We start from the raw sequence: 17,790 nt of genomic DNA on the forward strand, positions 1-17,790 counted from the left end.
CTAATAATAACAGCGATAATAACAACAGCTAAAGTTACAAATGTTATAACTGAATATTATGTGCTTTGCTCCAGCTCTTATCAAGCAGAAGGAAGAGTTGGTCTCATTATACTCTAAGATGACTGTTAATTTTTAATAGTGTTAATGTTTATTAGTGACAGATGATTGGCTTTAAGTGTCTTATGAATAATAAATAAACTAGGTGGATGTCTGGTGTTGGTCTCAAATGTGCATTCAAGGCCAATGGAGCTGCCCTTCACTTGGCTTTGGAGACCCTGCATGCATAGATGATAACAGAATGTACCTTCAGGAATTGGGGCCAACTTTTCACATTTTAGCACTGAAAACAGTGGGGGAATTCTTGGCACTTTTTCAAACCTCTGAGATTCCACTGAAGTCCTGAGATGTAGGAAAGTTCATCTCAGATGTTTTAGCAAATAGAAAACTGCTGGAAAATGTTTCTCTTGTTCCCTGGCCCTGTTGAATTCATAACACTTAAACACCTGTGTCCATCAAATAGAACACACAGGATCACAGCTAGAGCTGTTCTTGACTTTGCAATTTCATTGACTGACAGTTTAATATCTATTTATTTTCACATCTGACACCAGTAAAGACAGGCTGGCATCATGAATGTCAAGACATTATGCTGACAACTGTATTTTTTTTTTATCATTTGGGGGGATAGAGGAAGGTTCAACATTCCCAAGGAAAGTATTCTTTTCAGGCACTGCAGCTCCAATAAAGACCAAATTATAGTTCAGATATAATTGGCAGTAACTATTGATAGGTTACCTGTACATGTTTATATAGGAACGGGTACGTTCAATTTGAGATTTACTAGTAAACTAACTGTTACTGTTATACTCTGGAATGAAATGTGTAATTATACTATTTAAATAGCTGAAACAGCTGCCATTACTGTGGACCGTGTAAACAGTGTTTTCCATGCTAAAATTGAATGTTTAGAATATGGTCCCTTATTTTCAGCAGCTCTTGTTTAGTCTCTGAAATACAAACAAGAGGTCTAGCTCCATTCCAGTCCATAGTATCAGAACAACACTCTAGGTAAGACACAATCACAAAATGAAAGTGAGATGGATTTTTAAAACCTTAAGCAGGACCACAGTGTTGCTCACAATTAACCACAAAGTAGAGAACATAATGTTCACATTGGGAACTGTGCAAAATAGATTTTCGTTTCCATATGCTGAAGCAGCTCTGGAGAAAGGCCTTTTGTCTCTCTCATTTACACCTGCTATCTAAACAGAAAATAATTCAATTTTACTATACCTCTATGTATGGCTGGGGAAATATTATTATGATGCTGCGATCACTGAACTTTTCAGTCTGCTATCTTGAGAATTTTCTCATGGCTAGAGGTAAGGTCTGATAATTCACAGAACCAGTTTCACTGTGCAACCATTAAGGAGCTGCCTTATAATCAGGCAGTACTGAACGGACTGACTTTATTGCCTTTATAGTTTAGGACTGAAGTATACTATTACATCTTACAATTCTCCTCCCCAATGTCATTTTGCCAAGTACTCTAAGAATGAAATATGCTCTCTAAACTGAAATTTTGTTCAGAGTGCATTCATTCACAGAAATTAGGCCTGAGATTGATTGTGGATTTCCACAAAATCACATTAATTTCAGTTCTTGGCAATTACAGTATAATTAGTGTTATTGATGTAGCAGCCTCATAAATAAATATTTTGTAGCCATATAGAGGGCTTTTGTTTGTTTCTTGTTTTATGTGTTTGTTTAGGCATCATTTATGGCTGAAATTAGGACTGGGTGTCTTCACTCTTTCTGTGAAGGGAAGCATACAGGGAGGGGTAAAGAGAAGAAAGGAATCAAAATCCTCTCCTCCAACATACTGAATCCAGTTCAGTGGCACATATATGCAAACTGAATCTTGATTTCCTATAACCTGAGTTCTCCATATCCCACGTCCCCAGTGCACTGTCAATTTCCTTGTGTCTATCCATACTAACCCTCTTCTTGGGTCCCTATGAAGTTGTGACCTCAGATGCAATGTTCTTAGATCTTTTCTCCAATACTCCTAGTGGTTTCCTATGCTTATTTTGCTTTCACCTCATCTCTTTGTGGTTTGTAAATCTAACTATCTTGATTTGCAAGGTGCACTGGGTTTGGAACCTGGAGCACTGGACTTGAGTCCAGCCTCTACTACTAACATATATGTTAACTGAGCAAATAGTCATTTCTAAAATGAGAGGGATACTAATTTATTGATTCACCAAATGGTTACTGAACAATGACTGTGTCAGGTACTATTTTAGGTACCAAGGCACAGCAATAAAAACAAAATCAGCCGAGGTTCCTCCCTCAGGGGACTTACATTCTAAAGTTATCTACCCTTAAAGGATCAAATAGAAAACAGGGGCACCTGTGTGGCTCAATCAGTTAAGTATAATACTCCTGGTTTTGGCTCAGGTCACGATCTACAGTTCAAGAGATGGAGTTCTGTGCTGGGCTCTGCACTGACAGTGTGCGGCCTGCTTGGGATTGTCCCTCTCTCCCTCTCTCTCTCTGCCCCTCCCCTGCTCATGCTCTTTCTCTCTAAATAAACTTAAAAAGATATATGTGAAAGTTTGTTATAAAACTGTAGCCTATATCTCTAATGTATTTTATGCCAATGATAACAAGAAAAAAATTGTTTTGCTTTTGTTTTGCCTATCCCAGAAAAAAATTAGCGTGCCATTGTATAAAGCCTAGCTTCCTAAATTTGGTGAAAAGGAAAGGAAATAGAAAGTATTTGCAAAACTGTAACATAAAGGAAGTTATTGGGAAGAGTGGGAAAAGATGGAGAAGTAGAAAATAGAAAAAAAGAAAAAAATACAGATGATCAAATTGACAGTATTGAGTGCACCCACACGCAAAGTATATGGTGTTAAAGAAGAGGGGCCAATGCTGATTTACTGACCAAGACAGAACAGTGCAGCAGAAAGAGCCAGGACTGGGAGTGTGCTGACCGGGTATCTACTTACCTTCTCTTCTTTGATCTGTATGATCTTGGACCAGTCATTCTACCTGTCTGAGCTACATTCTTCTAGGCTATGAAAAGAGAAGGTGGACTCCCTGACTTCCAAAACTGCATTTCAGCTGTTGCTTTCTATGACTCTAAAGCAGGAGTTTGTGTCTTTGAGTTTAGTCTTCAACTAGAACCCTTCGAAATGTTGCCCCAAGAGAGACCCAGGATGTTTTTTTGTTCATAGAGAAGTATTTGGTTTTTTGTTGTTGTTTTTTTTTTTTTTTTTTAAGGCTGTGGTAAAATACAGAAAACAGTGTTTAACATCCTAGCCATTGTTAAGGATACAGTTCAGTAGGGCTGAGTACATTCACATTGTTCTGCCTATTTCACTTTTAAATGTTAAAAAATAAATGATGATGCGTATTGTCTCTTCATTAAAAAACTGACAGACATTTAATCTTAATGAATATTCCATCTTTGGATTTTTCAGGAAAGTATATGTTATTCAGCTATGTATAGTTTTCAGCAGTATTAGTTCTGACTAAGGAAACAACCTCAAGCACTAAATTTCTACAGTGACTAAATGCAATTCAAATTACTTTCATATGTTAGTCCTAAAGGTATTCTCAACATTCCCCCCTCTTTCCTGAGAGTCTATAAAGGCCTTGGCGACGGGGAGAGTCTTAGATTTCCACTCAGCCTTAACAGTGGATTTTATAAATAAACAGGGACAAATAGACTATCATATTTGTGATCTGCAACAAGGAAAACTCGAGCTTCTCCTGACTCCATGTCACCTCTCCTGCCTCCCAAAATATCCAAGATGACAAAGAGTTCTAATCTAATTATGAATACAAAGAGACATCATATTCCAGAAATAATAAAATGTAAGTAAACAATATTTTCACATTTTAAGCCCTGTGGGAAAATCCTTATCTTTACTGGATGGAAGAAAACTTACGTGGGTGACAATCAAGTGGCCAAACGCTAACCCCCACCCCCCTGCTATCCACTTTCTCAGGGAACAGTGACCGCTTTTGCTTCTTTCCACAGCAGATTCTGTCATTTTCCAGACTCAGCACTTCAGGCCACACTCATGGGTGTCCAACTCCCATGAGCTTTGACACTGCTGCCACCCAGCCCACCTGAACTGAGTATCCCCAGTAGAATGGGGAGGAAGATGAGACCATCATATGATTATAATGTCATTGTGTATGTCCCCCTAAAAAAATAAGTTTTAAGGGATAATGTGATTTTCCATTATTATGTCACCCTTAATAATACTATTTTGCTAAATAGAGATAAGCAAAAAGAATGGTATATGAGTTGGGGCACCTAGGTGGCTCAGTCGGTTGACTGTCCAACTCAGGTCATGATCCCAGGCTGTGGGATCAAGCCCTAAGTTGGGCTCTGCACTGAGCACGCAGGCTGCTTAAGATTTTCTCTCTTTCCCTCTCCTTCACTTGTGTGCTCTCTCTCTCTCTCTCTCTCTCTAAAAAACAATAAATAATAAAAACTAATTATTTATTTTTTAAAAAAGGAATGGAGTATGTGACAAAGCCATAAAGCAGGTATCCATCCAATTCGGGCACTCAAAAATGGTGCCAGGCAATATTTACCAACTTGCAACAACTTAAAAGAGCTACTACCTTCTTTGGATATGAGGTTTGTAGGGTTTCTCACATAACTCTTCCCACCACAGCCATTGTCTAATATGGGTGGTATAACAGACAATACTCCAAGAGTGACAAGCTCTTTCCAAAGTAGCTGCAAAATTAATGAAAGGGCCATCTTAGCATGTCTCTGTGTGAAAAACCTGCATGGCCTTTTCAATCAGTAAATCAGTTCAAATAAACTAAAGGCATTCTTAAATCACCACCTCTGGTTTTAATTTGGGGAATGGCAAGTTTGCCACCAGGCCTATCATTACTTTTTTAAATGACACCCATCACTGGGTCATATTTATGAGTATTTTATTTGTTCATGTGAACATAATTCTTAACACTGTAATAGTATAATAATAGTGACTTTTCATTTATAAAGCATTTAAATGTTCAATGTACTTCTACCCATATGATGTATAACACTGTCTATAAAGTGCTATTAAATGAGCAGTCAAATAATAAATATCTCAAATACAATCATTTGGAATGTGGAAAGTTCTGCAATATCCTTATAAATTCAAAATGTCTCATTTGCTGATTAAATGTCTCAAATATGATCACTGCCTAGAACTGATAATGAAGATATTAGGAGTTCTGAAAACCTATAGGAGAGATTCGTCTGCTTTTCTTCTGACAAGTTCTACATTTAGATCTCAAAAGTAATTACCAAAATCTTGTTCCCTTTAAGTATTTTACTTGTGATATGTCTCTGAAAGTAGCTCATAATCTCAAGATTATGGAGTCCATTCAAGCCATTGAGATGGTAGACATAACAACACGTATTTTTTACAATAAACAGTATATTTGTTCTGTAATTACCTTATGGATTACAGGGTCAGAAAGAAAGGGAATATGCTGACAACTGAGCACCACAGAGCCCACAGTAATTTCTGGCACTAATTAAATTACATGTTTAGCTTGATTAATTCAAATAGTTTCCTTCTTTTCAGGACACATTGTTCCATCATACTGCTTTGCTATAACTGGTTGCTTGGATCTAACACTTCAATACGCTGCATTCATTTTCAGAGTTGATGTGGAGTGTGAAAGGTAAGAAAGCATTTGTGTGTAATTTTAGATATCCAACACACAGGGAAAGCCTCTACACTGCGGTGGTGTTGGATGTGGAAAGGGTCTCGGCTACAAAGCCATTTGGAAGAAAGCCTCCTTCCCCCTCCCCAAAAAGAAAAAAAAAATTTTCACAATGCTTATCTCCAACTTACAGGACTGACAGAAAAACAAGCATTTGAATACAGAAGCCAGGAAGCAATTGGAAATACTTAGATATACATTAAATTTTGATCCTTTTACATGATATAATCCTTAATTCAATTCTTAATTGTCATCAGGTATGCGTAGGTAAGTATTGCCTTTCTGAGTTATGATCCCTAATAAAATAGGCTTGTCTTTTTCTTTGAGGGCCAAATGTAGAGTATTATGTGTATGGTAGTACAAAAACCAAGACATTTTTCACTTAAAAAAATAAGCAAATATACTTACCAAAGTTTTAGTCTTAAATTAGCCTCAGCTATTGGGTTTGTATTTTCACCTCCAAATAATGAAGAATAGCACTTCTGAAAGATAAAAAATAATGAAAGATCTTGAGTGGTTTTATTAAGACAACAATAATAACATAACAACACATTTTTTTGCCAAAAGTTTTGTCCTCATATACTTCTTGCAGCTATAAAGGTAGTATCCAAAAATGAGCATGTCTTTCTTTGCAATTACCAAAGGGCTGCATTTGTGTGTGTGTGTGTGTGTGTGTGTGTGTGTGTGTGTGTGCGCGCGCGCGCGTATTTCCAAATCATGCTCATGTGCTATGTAGCTTTCCAAAGTCAAGGGAGAAAAATATTCACAGAAATCACAGAAAATCAGGGAGGTGGCAAAAGTTCTGGGTCTTTTCCAGCTGAGAAAAGGAAACTGGCTTCATATTGTTAAATAATACAGCCACCTAGAAAGTTAGCAGCAGATTCACTCAAACATTATGATCCTGAATGGACCACCTGTATGTTTTCTATCACATCATTCTCTCCTTATAGACAACTGCTTTAAAATAAAGTTTGTTTTAATGTTTAATAATACAATCATAGTGTTTCAAACACAGACAGGGGCAAATAATAATGGAAAACAACATGTCCCTCACCCCACTCTCTCTTCACTCCCAGTTCTGCTTTTGAGGGGCTCCATATATGATCATTTGCAGTTTTGTCCTCCTGATATACCTCTCCCCTGACCCTCTCCATAGAACACTCAAACTGACATTTTTTGCTTAACTACTTAAAACACTGTCTCTTACCTTTGGCTGCGATGGATAAGAATTTAATGCATTTACACCACTTCCCACTTTTCTCTCCTCAAACATGCAAAATATTTAAAACATTTATTCTCAGTTTCTCCATTGGTCATCTTTGCAATTTCAGTTTTTTACCCTCCTTTATTATCCAGCAGTAGCTCTTTCTTCTCCACTTTTAACACAATGACATTAACCTTCCCACACTCGCCTCCACCTCTCCTTCTCACCTGCTTTATGAACATGTCTCTCAGTCTATCCTGACTTTTACATTGTCTAGGTGGCTTTCATTTAGATTCTGTTTTTACCCATAAGAAAGCCTTTTGTTATTTGTCTATGGATGGATCCTAATGAAAACTATCCATCATCATTTATAACATTATGGCTATGTAAATAGTGTTCATTTCATAGTCAAGGAGTTTGCAGCAATTATATTTTCTTCTCCACAGATTTAGTGACATAAATCCTATGACACCCAAGGTGAATTTTTCTGGTGTCAAATTTGAACAGATTCTTTTTTTACATTTCCCAGATGTCTTAGTCTTTCCTTTGCACATTCAATAAATACTTAGCAAGCATCCATTGTAGGCGCCAGCATCTCAACAGTAAGTAAAACAAAGTCCTTGCTTTCATGGAGCTTCTATTGTAGTGAGGGTGGGGGGATGGAGAAGACGGTAAACAAGGACACAGTAAGTATATCCTCATGCCAAGTGGTGGTGTGTTGTCAAGAAAAATAAAATGATGAGAGAGAAAAGAATAACAAGACTTGCTGTTAAGTAGGGTGGTCAGGTAAGACTTGGGTAGTAAAGTAACATTTGATGAAGCAAGGCTTTGTTCTGTTTTGTTATTTCTGGAGTGATCTGCAGAGATCTAAGCTAGTTGATTTCGGTTTGCTGCCACCTGGAACTTTTCTTCATTGGTCCATTAGGCTGAGTTCACTGTTTCTTACTTTCAATGAATTCCTTTGTTCTTCTCCCCTTCTAGATTTCTGGTTTTTTGCAGCATCCATCCTCGGTAACTTCCTGAGAATGTGAGGCATCAAATTTTCTGTGTCCCTGCATGTGTGAAGATATCTTTATTTTCCTCTCACACTTAACTGATAGGTTGACTGGATATGTGTAATTCTAGGGTAGGGAGAATTTGCAAAGGAACTCGTGTTTGCCTCCATTGTCATGAATTTTGCTTATCAGAAGCCTGTTACCAGTTTGATAATATTCCTTTACAGATGATCTCATGGTTCTCTCTGGAAGCTTTTAGGATCTTTTCCTTCTCCTCACTGTTTATAAAGTTTCAAAATGATGTAAAAGAGGTTAGAGTGGGAGAGAGCCAAAGAATAAGAGACTCCTAAAAACTGAGAACAAACTGAGGGTTGATGGGGGGGTGGGAAGGAGGGGAGGGTAGGTGATGGGTACTGAAGAGGGCATCTTTTGGGATGAGCACTGGGTGTTGTATGGAAACCAACTTGACAATAAATTTCATATATTAAAATAAATTTTAAAAAATGATGCACTTGGGATTAGGTCTAACATTAATTGTACTGAATAATCAATATATTTTTATTCTCTGAAGACAGATGTTTCTGCTCAACAAAATTCTCTTGCATTATTCTTTCGATTTTTTTTCTGTCTGCCAATTATTCTTTCTTTCTGTAACTTTTATTAATCAGATCATTAAATGTATTAGATTGATCTTCTATCTCTCTTTTTCTTATATATTTTATGCTTCCTTTTCTCATTCTGTGTCCTGGGGCAGTGACATGTATTTAAACCCCAACACTTCTGGGGTGCCTGATGTGGCTCAGTCGGTTGAGCATCTGACTTTGGCTCAGATCATGATCTCATGGTTCACGAGTTCGAGCCCCACATCAGGCTCTGTGCTGACACCTCAGAGCCTGGAGCCTGCTTCGCATTCTGTGTCTCCCTCTCTCTGCCCCTCCCCTGCTCCTGCTCTATCTCTGTCTCTCAAAAATAAATAAATGTTAAAAAAAAATGGAAAAAAAAACACTTAAAAAAAATAAACCCCAACACTTCTGTTGAATTTTATATATCAATGTGGTATTTTTATTCTCTGAGAAATCTCTCATTCTCTGATTGCTTCTTTGCCTAATGTCTCTTATCTGTTTTGTTTGTTTCATTTTGGTTGGTTTGCAATTATTTTTCAAATCTGTCTGAGTTCTAATTAAAAGGATTCATTTATGGAGGTTTTATAACTTTTTTATGGGGCATTTTTGGGGGGTGTTTATTTTCAATTTCATGTGACCAGCTTTCCCAAAATGATGATCTGTGACTATATTCTAAATAAGGATATTTAAAAACACTGCTTGTGAGCACTATATTTTTAACTTTTTTTTTTTTTGAAAGAGAGAGCGAGAGCGAGAGAAAATCCCAAGCAGGCTCCACACCCAGCTTGGAGCCTGGGCTCAATCCCACAACCATGAGACCATGACCTGAGCCGAAATTAAGAGCTGGACGCTTAACCAACTGAGCCACCCAGGTGCCCCATATGAGCACTATATTTATGGGCAGGATTTGATGACTGGGCCCACTGTTACATTGGGACCCTCAAATGGCATGGCTTTTTCTGGTGTTTTGATGTCTACCTTAGACACACTAGTTCTCATCAGATAGCTCACTTAATTTCTTTTGAGAAGAAATTTCCAATCTTTTGCCTGAGAAAAACATCTATCTACCAAGCATTCCATGCAATGCATGGACATCATGCTGGTGATGGAGGTCAAATGCTTGGCAGACAGAGTTAATTAACATTTCTGCTTTCTGGTTTACTTGGCTTCACACCTAATATTTCTGAGTCTTGAGTTCCTTGGGGTTTCTAGGGCAAGTAGGTCCCTCTCTGAGCCCATCTCTCTTCTGTTACCAACCATTTGCTGCTTCCCCCCAACCTGAAATTTTTTTTTGTCATGTCTCCTCTGATAATTTCCTTCTTATTTTGGGGGGTTTGAGGAGGGAGAGACAGGTTGGAGAGGAAAAATGCACATGATCTATCCACATTTTAAAACCAAAAGCAATCTGAAGTGCATTGTAATCCTAGGTGTCTCCCTTCAGAATGTTCCCCCTTAAGTTGTCACGGACAACATAACTATTGAAGACAAATGAGTGTAGGACACAGCCATTTAGGGTGTGCTTCTTGAATGCATATAAACACTTCCATAAAAAGACTAATCTACCCACTAATCCCAATCAACCACCCACTGCAAGGTGATGGAAATAAAATGACAGGTATTTAATGCCACTAAAATGGCTTAATCCCACGGTGTCTTGCTGGATAATGCTCTGCTCAAAGTAATTCTTCTGATTGTGCCTGTTGTTATTATGCTGTTAATATTACTAAATTTAATATCAATACCCACAGAGAGACAATGGTTACTTTTCATGGAAACTCCATGGTTCCAATTTGTACCAATTGGATATTAAATAACTCACAAAAATAACTCATAACAAAGAGCAGAATGATATAACCTATGTATCATAAATTGGATACTATGTTATGATGAAAGCTAAAAACAACTGAATATGTTTAATGTTTATGAAAGAAAGCTGTGTACTGAAATTCAACTAGTTTGACTAAATTCAGTTAGAAAACAAGAAGAACAAAACACAGGTGGAGATGAGGGGATGGGAATAAAATTGTGCTCATTTCTAGGTGTCTGTCTCCAAATAAATAGATTTGACTGAAGTAACTCTTCTCAAGCAGTTGTGTATCTAAAAATAATCTTCCCTTTTAGAAGACTTCCATATATAGTTGTTCTGTAGGAAGCCCTGGGGGCAAAGAGAAGACCTTTACTTAAGTGAAAAGGAGCCTGAGAATTGCCTCTAGGCAAAAGCCATTATACACTTCTCTTCCATCCTTTAGACAAGCAAAAAGCAGAGCTTCCCACTGATACAAATCAGCTCACAACTTGGCTCTCATTAGCTCTAAGTTTATGGAAATCTTTAGAAGCTTGGTTCACCCCACCAAGCTCATTAGGTGTTTAAAATTAGGCATTCTTTTCATAAGGAGCAACAGGAGTTCTTCCTGTAGCACAGGTATATATATAATGTTCCCCCAGGCTTTGTTAGGTTAACAAAGTGCAGTGAGAGTGCTCACTAGGCCTCCTTGGCTGTACTTGTTAGCTCAGATTTCATACTTAGCGCTAAAATAGAGCAGTGATTGGTATACCTAAATCCATTTAGAGTCTAGGGCCTGGATATCTGATCTTTTTTCATATACTTTTAATCCCAAATGCATCCATTTGTTTACTTCCTATTTCTGAGATTGTTGGTGGGGAGGGGGAGGCAAGGAACATTCAGTTACTAGTGTCAAGTGTTCTAAAATCACATAGAAAAATATTCCTGCAAGGGATAAAGGATTCAGGAATACGCCTCCAATTGAATTCTGCTTTATAACAAGGCCTACACTTTTCGACTTCCATGAGACTAGGAAGTGAAATTGTCTGTGCTCTCTTCGATGTAATTATAGTCATAAGGTGTCCAAAGTCTTTTTATTTACGTCAAATTAGGGCAGATATCCAAGGCACTGAGCTTGCTGAAATGGTTTTGTTTAATGTGTTCCATACGACTTGTAAGATTCTGGGAAGCAAAGGGGGCAACTGGGGAGTCAGGATGTGTTCCTGTGCAGTAAAAAGATGTCTTAAAGAAAAACTGTAGCTGGCAGACCCACAGCTTTGGATCAAGGGTCAGCCAGTGTCTGCAACCTTGATAACTCCTGTTGCTTTGCTCCCACTACTTCCCAAATTATCAAGACAGTGTAGAAATAGATTTCTCCTTATTACAAAACAATGCTGTGGTACATAAAATGTCAGTCTGCTGTCCCATTACCTCATACATTACAGGTATAAATCTTGAAGAGGGCATAGAGTTCAACTTGCCTTTAGCATGGAAAAGAAGCAATTACTTAGCTGTTAAGAAAAATCCTAATATCATTACCAGATAACCCTAATAGCCACCTGATATCTAGCTATTATTTTAAATGCATTTAAAACACATTTTAAAATCTCAAATTCAAATCATATGGAAATAATAACATAAGTTATCATAAAGGTGTTTTGAGATAATGCTAAATGTCAATTTAGCATATTTTCCTATATTGGTTTTCTAGAGTAAATGAATAGGTCCTTTTATGAGGTAAATGTCCTTTGGTCAAATGAAAGGGACAATCATATTTAAAGGTCAGTTAATATAGTGAGGTAGATGTAGTCACTAATGTTCAAATTCCAAATCTCTAAAAAAGGGTGCCCACTATTTTGACTAACACTGTGCCCAACAGCTTGGCTGCTTATCTCCTTTGTTCTCACGCTGTCCTACCATGTTGATCTTCTAGTATTTCTTTTTTTAGCCTCAACCATTCTGTCTAGTGTGTCTCACAATCTAGTGACAATAATCTAATTGTCTTTTTGTTTTTGGTACAGTGAGGCCCACCATCACATATATTTCAATGGCAACCCTTTTTGTAATTCCAAAGAATTGTATTGCAGAACTGAATTCTTTTTTTCAGCAAGGTAAGAATTCTCTTAGAATAAGGGAATTAAGTCTTCTTAAACAATAACAACAACAACAACAACAACAACAACAACAACAACTGAAAATCTGACAATTCAGACATATCCTTCCAGTCCTGGGACCATGTTTCTTTTCTTAAGACTACCTGGGTGAAGGCATTTAACAACCACTTAAACTGAACAAACCTTCCTGCTTACAGAACAAGATTACATTGTAGTAAAAAGCAACTGCCTTTTTCCCCCCACTCGACCCTCAATCCGTGCATACCAACACATACACACAGCATGCATAACTTGGACTAGTTGTTACCCTGAATTAGCCACAACTCTATGGAGTTACAGAATTGGCCTCTTTTGGGAAAAAATATTTCAATAATTCTAGTGTTTGAACTGGAAATAAAAAAAATAGTATTTTATAACTATTTTACCATTAAAATCATGAAGACACAGTTACTAAGAATTTATTTAGGCCTCTCCACTGATGTAAACCGTTCTATGAGATTAACAACAACCACCATGACAATCGAGTCATTAGTAAAGTGAAAAATTTGAGTAGAGTGGTCATTTACTCAAGAACTCGTAAATCCTAATTTTTCTGTGTTTAAATATCTGCGTTAATGGTATGTTATCTCAGCCTGAGTGTCCCAATTCACAGATGCTACCAGAACAAAAAGGAACCTGAAGGCCAGAGGTCACAACGTGTTTTTCATGTTCATCAAAGTCAACATAAATATTTAAAAATAAAAAATTCATCATACTTATTTATTTAACTGTGATATTCTCCTCCAGGACTATTCTTTCAAAATTGACACTCAAGTAGAGGAATATATTTCAAGTTTGCAGTCTTTGAATAATCCAATTCAAGCTGTAGTATATTTTCTTAAATAAGCTTTAATAGGAGTTGATAAAAGGCTTTGTTTTACTGGTGGGTATAGTTTTATAAAGCTATGATCATTGATAGTTATTCATAGGTAAACTAAACAGTAAAAACATTTTTTTTAAGAAAGAAATAAGAATTTCACTACAAAAAACTGGCTTTGGGCTGATGAGGCAGATCAACCCTAGAGTGACCCCAATAGGACACATGTTTGTCTAACCTCCTCCTCTTAAGTGCAGACAGAACTTGGGACTTGTTTCTGGCCAATAATATATAGCAAAGGTGAAAGGATTTTTCAAATGTAGTTAAGGTCCCAAAGGAGTTGATCAAAAAGGAGATTATCCTGTGTGATCCTGACTTAATCAGGTGAGAGGCCTTAAGAGAGGGACTGAGTCTCCCTGACTTCAGAGACTCTCTCCTGCTTTGAAGAAGCAAGCCACCATGAGTTGTACAGCTGCAAAGAAATAAATTCTGCCAGCAGCTACATGAGCCTAGAAGAAGACCCCAGGCCTCAGGTGACAATACAGCCCCAGCTGACATCTGGAGTGTAGACGGCTTAAGACTCTGAAGCAAAGAACACAACTAAATCACACCTGGATAGGTGACCTACAGACTCTGTAAGATAACACATGTGTGTTGTTTTGTGATAATTTGTTAAACAGCACAAGAAAACTGACACAGCTGAGCAAGAGAATATTTTCACGTGGACCAAGTGCGGGAGAACAATTTGTATAAATGAGGCTGGGAATGGGAATGGATTTGGGAATTTTTATTCGGGAATTTAAGTGGATGGGGCGGGGGGGGGGGGGGTTCATTTGGGAGCTCCTCCTCAAACAATTGACTGGTTAACCTTGCTTAAAACTGACGAAATAAGAGAAGACATTTCCCAAATTAATGCATAAGGAACACTATGATATTTTACACCCTCATCCACCTTACGTCTGCCCTTATCAAATGACCACGAAGGAAGATCCTATGGTCAAATATCTTTGACAGGCATTATATAGATCCCACTTACCACCACCACTTTCTCTACAAGCACCACCACTGGTACCCTACCCTTGAAGGTTCGCAGTGCAAAAGTTTCTCAGCCCGTAGTGATGAAACAAAACAAAACAAAAAACAAAAAAATCTCACCTTTTTCAAAAACTATGTGGCCATCAAACTGTATAACAGTTCAGTAGAACACACTTTAGAAAGCAGAGTGGCAGGGAGTTCCAGTGTGCGGAGACTGTGCTAACTGGGAAGTGGAATGACATGAGTAAGGATCACAGTCATCCTCAAAAGTAATGTGCTTTGGCAAAAAGGGTGACTAGGGTGGAGAATGGCGCAAACAGATGCTGGCCATAGGAAGAAGTTATTTCAGACGGCAGAGGCTTTCTTGACCTTGCCATTCATAACTCCTTCATAGGAGGGTATTTACATGTAACTATCTTTTAATTTCACCTCAGCGTGAGACTGGATGAGCTGTTAAATGTGACTTGGTAACAAAAAAGAAACCAAACCAGTAGGGATGATGATGATGATCTCGTTTCTTAATGTTTTATTTTGACCCAGGACTGGCAAACCCATCCCTGGATAGAATAGTGAGACTTTTGACCTTCAGTGGCCTCACACCTCCTGTTTCTCCATTGTGGCCCCACAAGATGCCCTGTGCTATTATATCATCCTTAGGTGCCACATTCTCCTACTCTAATCCATCTCTTCTGCGGTGGGTCTTTTCCTTCAGATTTCTCTCTTCAACCTCTTCCTGTCTAAACTCACCTATTTCTACAGTCCTAGCTCTAAGCCAATCATTTTCTTGTTTGAAAAGTACTCAGATATCTTTGTTAATAGGTATTAAAAAGTCCCCTTGGCTTTCTTAATTCCAGTAATGGCTGCCCAGCCACAAAACAATAAGCCAAAAGAATTACGGATTAGACTCAAATACAAAACCAAAGTATTTTTAATAGAAAAACTTAAATTTCACTATGAAAAGAAAAATGATCCCTCTTAGGCCAAGAATCTCTTCCTATTCCTATTTAATTTACCCTTTCTTGATACTTACAGGCCTTTTTCTCTGCCCACCAGAACCATTACACCAGCCGTACTCCATAATATATTCCTAACACACCAGAATCCCTCCGTATGTACCTAATCTCATAGTATTGCAGTTACCTACAAGCATCATACTCTTGTCGTGTGTATTTGTGTCACTGCTGCAGCCTTGTCAGCAGAATGGTAGATGACTACCCAATACTGATAATTAGTGAAGAAAGGATGGAACTACTGAAGTCCTACAGAAGATACTTACTCAAGGGATGGAACCCTGAAATTAGGCTGGCTCTCTACTTTGGATCTGTATAACATACAATGCTTTGCAGGCAAATTGCATCAAGTGTCATAACATCAGACACCACTTTAACTAATAGATACCTGTGTTGTGCAACATAAGTGATTTTCTCTGATTAACTAGAAAAAGAGGGATTAGCTAGATGAATGGGCATGTTTGTGGCTAGCTAATGAAGCTTGCAAAAAACTTGTGTACCAAGTTGAGGGTGTGAGGCCATTATCTGCACTTGTCAGCAGGGCTGGCACAGAGTGAAGTGAATGAGGCACTTGCCTCGGTGCAAAATTTAAGGGCACAGGGTGCCAATAATCAAGAATAAACCTATTCCAGCCCAGTATTTTTAAAAGTCTAATGTACGAAGTCATGATAAAGTATCAAATGGTTAACAGAGGCAAAACTAATAATAATGCTGTGCCAAGCTATATTGGAGCCTCAAGCCAAAGGAGAAATCAGCAATACTAATCTGTCTTTATTTAACATTTTGATATTTTGTTCATCATAAACTTTTCCATAATTTTTTAATTATTTTTTTAAAATACTTCCTTTGGCACTTCTCTAAATTTTGTGCCTGAAGCTAGTGCTTCACTTGCCTCATCTTAGTCCTGGCCCTTCATTAGATCTATATGTTAATGTTCTGGCTAACTCCTTCAAAGTATTTTCTCATTCTTGTTAGTCTCTCATAGTTTGGGGTCAAAAGTCTGTGCAAGAATGCCAAGAATTTTCAATGGAGAAAGAATAAGTCTTTTCAACAAATAGTACTGGAAGTTAGATATCTTCCTTACACATAAGTGAAAATTAACTCAAAATGGATCACAGACCTAAAATAAGAGCCAAAGCTACAAAACTCTTAGATGAAAACATAGGAGTGAATTTTGTAACCTCAAGTTAACCAAAACCGTTTTAGATTTCACACCAAAAACAAGTGACAAAATAATAGACAAAACAGACTTCACCATAATTAGAAACTTTTGTGCTTCAAACGAAACTGTCAAGAAAGTAAAAAGACAACCTGAAAAATGGGAGAAAATATTTGCAAATCATATTTAGTAAGGGACTAGAACTAGAAAATACAAAGAACTTTTACAAATCAACAATAAAAATGTAAATAATCCAATTTAAAAATTGGCCACTGATCTGAATAGACACTTCTATAAAGAAGCTAAATGGTCAGTAAGCACATGAAAAGATGCTCAACCTCATTAGTCATTAGGAAAATATAAATCAAGCCACAATGAGATGCCACTTCACACTCACTAGGATGTCATAATCAAAAAGACAAAATGTTGGCATGAATATAGAGAAACTGGATGAAAATGTCACAGCCATGTTGGAAAAAGTTTGGCAGTTAAACATAGGGGCACCTGGGTGGCTCAGTTAAGCACCTGACTCTTAGTTTCTGCTCGGGTCATGATCCCATGGTTCGTGAGCTCAGTACCACGTGAGGGTCTGCACTGGCAGTGCCGACCCTGCTTGGAATTCTTTCTCTCTACCCCCCCCCCCCAAAATAAATAAATAAACTTAAAAAAAATGTTTACCATAGAGTTACCATAACACCCAGCAACTCTGGAAGAAGAGAAATGAAAACATGCATCCACAAAAACTTGCACACAAATATTCATAGCAGTATTACTCAAACAGCTAAAATGTGGAAATAGTTTAAATAGTTTAAATTTCCTTATATCACCCTCACAGAATTCAGCATTCCTTAATACCAAACCACAACAGGTAGAAGCACAAAATGCTAGTATTGCCACAGCGGGGCATGGGCTCTTAAAAAATACAAATTCCTCCCAACATTTTCTACCTTGTATTTCCTGAATGTATTCAAGGCATGGAAAGACTTACAAACAATACTTTAAGAGGAAGCATTGAAGAAACGGGAAAACCTTTTAATGAAGAGCTATGGGGAATGGGAATATGGTCACTGCCTTCCAATTTTGAAGGGTACTGGAGAGGGAGTTGAGTTTTCTTTACAGCTGTAAAAAGGAAAACTGGTATCAAAGAGTAAATCTTATCGATGCCCGTTTTTTTGTTTCAACTTGTTATAAAGAACTCTCAGCAGTCAATAGATGGAACAGAACCTTCTTTTTTCCCAGGCACTGGAAATGTTCACA

At 37.6% G+C, this 17,790-nt stretch overlaps 1 long non-coding RNA gene across 3 annotated transcripts in view; it reads right to left on the minus strand.

The window, feature by feature from the left end:
* Positions 1-17,790, minus strand: part of LOC122228095 — a 532,855-nt gene that overhangs the window by 369,115 nt on the left and 145,950 nt on the right. For 2 of the 3 annotated variants that reach the window (XR_006206415.1, XR_006206416.1), the window contains exon 2: positions 6,163-6,236. The exons of the other annotated variant lie outside the window; for it this stretch is intronic. This is a non-coding gene — a long non-coding RNA (uncharacterized LOC122228095). The remainder of the gene's footprint in view (positions 1-6,162; positions 6,237-17,790) is intronic. 3 annotated transcript variants of the gene reach the window in all.

The sequence above is a fragment of the Panthera leo genome, chromosome C1 (assembly GCF_018350215.1).
Source record: "Panthera leo isolate Ple1 chromosome C1, P.leo_Ple1_pat1.1, whole genome shotgun sequence".
NCBI lineage: Eukaryota > Metazoa > Chordata > Mammalia > Carnivora > Felidae > Panthera > Panthera leo.